At 33.7% G+C, this 6,353-nt stretch overlaps 1 non-coding gene across 1 annotated transcript; it reads right to left on the bottom strand.

Annotated features, from left to right (window-relative positions):
- Positions 1–1,768: 1,768 nt before the first annotated feature.
- On the bottom strand, positions 1,769–1,894 carry LOC118919294 (U6atac minor spliceosomal RNA). Its single transcript, XR_005027443.2, has one exon. It is a non-coding gene; the product is annotated as a U6atac minor spliceosomal RNA (small nuclear RNA).
- Positions 1,895–6,353: the final 4,459 nt, after the last annotated feature.

Below are 6,353 nucleotides of genomic sequence, written 5' to 3'. Positions count from 1 at the left end.
CTTCCTTATAATGTATTGCAAATTTCAAAGAGCACAATACATCTTGACTCCTTGAACCTCAAAAAAGACACTTGATGTTAAAATTTGTCGTGTCAGAGGATTCATGATTGTAAGTCTTCCTTGGGTAGTAGAGGCATCCAGCTGGAGGGGAACAAATCAGTACATATGGCAAATAACCTAAGATGGTGGTGGGGGAGGGATAGTAGCAGAAATGGCAAAAAGCAACTTGCAGAGACACAATCCTTAGTAACAAGTTCAATGTTCTCAAATAGGTAGATACTATAAAGTAATAATAAAATCATCAGTTGAATGTATCTATTAAGGAAGTAAGGAAATTCTACCAGAATAGGAATGAGGTAGATGTGTGAGTGAGATAGAATAGGATATAAAGAAAGCAGTTGACTTCTAAAATCAAGTTATCTTTTCATTAACAGTCACAATAATGTGCTGGTGAACAAAAGCTTACTATTTGGAAATTGTTTTTCTATTCTAGGTAAAACTGTCGTTTAGAGGTTTTTTTTTTTTGTGACTGTACTAAACTAAAACCAGATGACTAAATATTTAAAAGTTGACAGTTATTTTTGCTATCTCTAACTGAAGAGGCAGTGCAAAATAGTTGCACATTAAGGTAAATACTCATAATGATGTTGATCCACAGATTATGATAAGGCAACCACTGTCAAAGTGTGTAAAAGATGTACCCCTCCCACCCCATTTACCTTCTCAATTGCAAAATAGGTTGACTCAATTCCTGTGAAAAATTATCATGCTGGGGAGGAAGGAGAATTCACCAATTGCTTCACTCTTCATCCAAGTGTTGTCAAACAATTATAGAAAGAGTATTATGTATGCTGTAATCTTTGTGGTGACAATGGCAATCTTCTTTTCTCTTAGGAGGAAGATGCAGTACAAAGGCAACAGTCCATTTTATCATAGAATAGTGCTGAATAATACAATGCAGCTAAAATCTTGCCTGGCTGAAAGCATGGGGTTTGAAATATCAACTCAGGCATCAGGTCACAGAAAAGCTTAAAATCTTTGTTGTCTGTCTTTAAGAAAGAGGTTTAGCTTGCAAAGAAAGAATGACTAAATCAACTAAGGGGAGGTCATAAGGTATCCTCAGAGATGGTAGCAGCCACCAATGTCCTCACTAATACTTGAAAGAAAAAGAAGGATTCAGCCTCATTATAATAACATCAAGACATATCATTTAGGCTTTTCTTGAATAATGGTTTCTTAAACAGATAAAAATACTTTATCCTGAATAAAGAAGTTGGCATTAACATTCTTGTGATAGACCAGGACACTTGGATAGAGGAATGGAAAACAAATGGAGACAATTAGAAGAGTTCTACTCACTGCCAATAGCAATTTATGAAGGAAGAGCCAAGGACTTTGAAAGATTTTTGCATCATAACCATCTGGGGGCCAGAATGAAAAGTTCATTTTTCATTAGATTTAGGTGAGGAAAGAGGAGTTATTTTTTGAATGTGGGATGTCCTAGCTGATATCCTTTGGGAATCTTAGTGATTTTCTCCCCTAGACAAAACTATTCTCCTTTTTTGAGGCTGAGCAGGCTCTCAAGGACATCGTCAATCCCTAGCTTATAGCTGGTTCAGTCTTATTTGAAGAATCGTGATCAAACCTGTTCACATATTCAGAGACACGTTTGTTGCTAAATATTCCACCTCCCCAAGATGTGGGCAACAAAACACTCAGATATATTTTAGTCAGCATACCAGTTATATGAATTATTTAATCAAGCATTCCTTTTTTCTTTTCAGGTGCCAGGAAGTAGGTGGCAATTCCTTAACTGTGTTTGTGTCGTCAGACCTGAGGGACTCTTCCGTCCTTGTCAAGGGGTGTGCTAACCTGCTCTCCTTTCATACACTTCAAGTGGGCATTCTTAATTAATTATTTTATTTGGATCAAAGATTTTAAAAATTTTATGTTTGGTATTAAGTTACAGAGCTTCGACAACAAATTAACAAACAAGCTTTCATATTTCATACTTAATTGCTCAATTTGGAGCCATGATTTAGCAATATAAATCCCACCATGTACTTAGTTGGGACATTTATTAACATATCACTTTTATCTCATTAAAAAATAAAAGAGACCTCACTTTAACTCATTTTGTTAGAAATAAATTTAAGTTCTAATAGAAGACAATCACAATTAAGTTATATATTTTTTTATGGTGTGGAGATATTTAGAATATCCAAAAATTTGTTTTGAATTATCAATAGTCTGTCTGTATTATTTTCAGATATTTTTGTAGGACCAGCAAGAGGTACCAGTCTACAAATGGTAACCCTGAAGTACACAATGGATAGGATCTAGGTAATCTACTATTGTGTCACTCACAGCTGATGACTCAAATTACTTACTTTTTAAAGACACTGGTTTTATAACCATCTTTTCCTAATTGATAAACTCCTTAGGTTTGAATTAGAGCATTTTTCTATGTACCTCTTACTTGTAATTTTCATTCAAAATAACTATGATATTGGAATGTGAGTCTGAAGTAGAATTACCCTACCTAAAGCTTCTTGACCAGTTTGTTAGATTTTGCTAGGAATAAAATCTGACACGTAACAAACTAGCCAAGTAGAATTAGTGATATGGTAAGTATATAGATAGGCTTTTCCTTTGAACAGAGGCAAAAGAGAAGTAACTAGGTGTTGATATTAAAAGTTATAATTTCATTCCTTTGCATGTTCAGTATTGTTAGCAATGAATCTCAAGACACTTGCGATACACTAAATTGTTCCTCTGGTTACAAATCTTCTGATACTCTTTATCTTGATATAATTAAAGGAGCAAATAAGAAATATATAGTCTCAGAGTCCCTATATGTCTTCTCTGAGCTGCAGTGTCTTTTCTGTGACCCCACACACACTGTGTGCACCAATCATGATACCCCACATGGACAGTCACTGCAGTGGGGTATGGGGGAGACTCGCTAATAAGGGTGAATGTAATAACCACATTGTTTTCCTTGTAAAACCTTCATGAGAATGTATATCAATAATACCTTAATGAAAGAAATAAAGAAAAAAAGAAAGAGATAGAGAAAGAGAGAAAGGAAAGAAGGAAGGCAGGCAGGAAGGAAGGAAGGGAGGAAGGAAGGAAGGGAGGAAGGAAGGAAGGGAGGGGGAGGGAGGGAGGTAGGGAGGGAGGAAGAAAAGAAAGAAAGAGAGAGAGAGAGAGAGAGAAAGAAATACATAGCCTTTCTTTGAACTACATATCTACTAAGTATATTTTCAAATTTCCTACTAGATGGCAGGCTTATTAAGGAAAGGGATTGCATATTTCTACTTTCATTATCCAAAATAGATCCTTGCACATTGTAGTGGTATAGTGGTCACTTCTGAGACTGAACTGACTAGTTTCATCACTGAACTTCTTAAAAGACTACACTATACAAGTTGTTCATCTTTTCATATTGGCTTTACCTCATGTAAAATTGCTTCAACTATACAAATACCTTGGAAAATATTTTTTAAATGTTCAATGTCCTTCTAATTGGCTAATAAATAGTATTATCCTACAAATTCCATTACTTTATGGTATACAACTATCTTACTTCTAATGTTTGTCTCCTTTTTGTGTGAAGTTATGAAATTTATTGGTTCTTTTCCTATTTCCTTCTACTGATACTATTTGATTATCTTACATCTTATCAACATTAATATGATAAAAGGATATCCAATAAAATAATTTGTTCTTTCAGGTCAGTTGCATTGGCTACATCTAAATTATCTAGTTCAAACTAAACTATGACTACTTACTTATATCAACTGTCTTTAGGGTATAATAAAATATCTGAGGCATACAGCAGTAAAAAAGAAAACATTCATTTATTTCAAGTTTCTGTGGGTTGGGCTATTGTTCTTTACATTTGGACTGACTCAGCCAGACTTGGTTAAGCTTCCTCATATAATTGACATCATCAATTATGTCAGCAAGTGTCTAGATAATATAGGATGGCTGTAATTACTTATCTGGAAGTTAGGAAGCTGTTGGATGACAAATCAGCTGCAACTGAATGACATTTCTCCTATCATACAGCAGACTAGTTAGAAATTCTTGATATAGCAATTATATCATACCAAGAACAGCAAAAGAGGACAAGCCAAATGTATAAATAGTTTCACATCTCTGCTGATTTGAGTTTTTTTATGTTCTACTGCCAAAGAATTTTGAACATATATTGTACCAGAGTCAGTGTGAAAGAAAACTCTCAAAGGATATGCCCATAAAGAGGAGTAAACATTAATTTAGAAATCTAGTTATTTCCTTCAAGTTGATTTATGTACCCACAATGTAAAATAATACACATATTGACTCCCAACACTCCCAAATGTCTCATCTAATCATGGCATCATACACTGATTTCAGAATCTCATGTTTTAAATTTGTATGCAGAGATGGCTTCTCAAATGTGGCTCATGTTGGTTCAAATGCAACCAACATATAATAATAATATATGGACAGAGAAACAGTAATAATCACTAACTTTTGAAAATGGGAGAAATGGCAGGTACATGGAAGTCACTGTTCTATAACAATTTTGGTCCCTTGTTACAATGGATCTATGTCTTGTGATCTGAACTTTTTTTTCTATAAAAGATAATTTACGTGGTAATACTTAAGTATCTTTCTCAACCTGCCTCTTGTCCATAGCATGCCAGGGATTAATGGTCCATTTTTTACTTTTTATTTAGACCCTTTTAGTTCAAGCTACCATGCTTTCACCAATATAACTTTCTTAAACATCCTTTGGATTTTCTGTAAACCTGGTAGGTCTGTCACATACCTCAATAGCTACATGCGTAGTTACTTTTGGGCAAATGTCTATTAACTTTGGGGATGTCAGGGTACTGTGAGACAATGTCCTTAAGATTCTAAGGAGCTCTTTTGCCTAGTTGAGTGAGTATGTCTGGCAACAATTTAAGTCTTTTAGTACTTAAAGTTATTCTATAATCATTGGCTGTTACCCACATTTTAACTTTTCTTTGACCCTGAAGCTATTTTCTGTTTTAAGAACCTTTGGAACTTGAGAGCCTAGAATTGATAACAGGTTTTATTTTCTAAATGAAACTTTTCTATCATCTATATTCTTTCTAAATTATGTTTTTAAAATGTAATATTTGAATTCAGTTCATATTTTTCTTGCATATCATCATAGACAGCTAAAGAAAGTGAATGATACTTCCAAATTTCTACCTGGGAATCATCTGTCAATGTCCACAATTCATTATATACATTTTTGTTATGTTCCAAATTTTCAGTCAACATTCTTCAATATTTCAGTTACATAGTGTGACTTGCCATTTTCCAGACTTTTCTAACAGTTTCCCCATTGCCTGCCTGAGCTCATTGCCTTATATCAAATTCAACCCACATAGTTAACATTTTCATTATGGCAGCCTCCTCTTTCTGTATTATTTCATCTATTTCTGTAGCAGTTGTCTGTTGTCTCATAACAAGCCATCTCAAAACTTGGTGTTTTAAAACAAAATATTTATTTTTCTCACAATTCTGTGGGTTTGCTACCATATTACTCATTTTAATTAACTGAGGTACACATAGCATTGAACATTTTAAGAGAAAGGTCAAGTAGAAAAAGGTCATATAATTAATTTGAAAACTGGCATCATTGTTGTTTAATTCATTTCAATATTATTAAAGTTTTTCTGATGACTTGTAAAGGAAAATAATGGAAATTTGGTGGCAATACATACAAATATATGCAGCCAAACAGCTGATACTAGGCAAGTCTTTTTGTTAACATTAAGACTACAAATACAGGTTTTGAGATTAAATATAAGGACATTTTGTTTTTGTTTTTTTTTAGATAATTATTTTTTATTGAAGGGTAGTTGACGCACAGTATTACATTACATTAGTTTCAAGTGTACAACACAGTGATAAAACATTTATATACATAATTCTAGGTTCCAGCTATCACCCTACCAAGCTGTTACAATTTCTTGACTATATTCCTTATGCTATACATTACATCCCGGTTACTTATTTATTTTACCATTGGAAGTCTGTCCTTTTTTTTTTCTTTTTTTTTTCTGTGAGGGCATCTCTCATATTTATTGATCAAATGGTTGTTAACGACAATAAAATTCTGTATAGGGGAGTCAATGCTCAATGCACAATCATTAATCCACCCCAAGCCTAATTTTCGTCAGTCTCCAATCTTCTGAGGCATAACAAACAAGTTCTTACATGGAAAACAAATTCTTACATAATGAATAAGTTACATAGTGAACAGTACAAGGGCAGTCATCACAGAAACTTTCGGTTTTGCTCATGCATTATGAACTATAAACAGT

Source organism: Manis pentadactyla, chromosome 1 (assembly GCF_030020395.1).
Source record: "Manis pentadactyla isolate mManPen7 chromosome 1, mManPen7.hap1, whole genome shotgun sequence".
Classification (NCBI taxonomy): domain Eukaryota; kingdom Metazoa; phylum Chordata; class Mammalia; order Pholidota; family Manidae; genus Manis; species Manis pentadactyla.
This window is presented reverse-complemented; position numbering and strand designations above follow the sequence as displayed.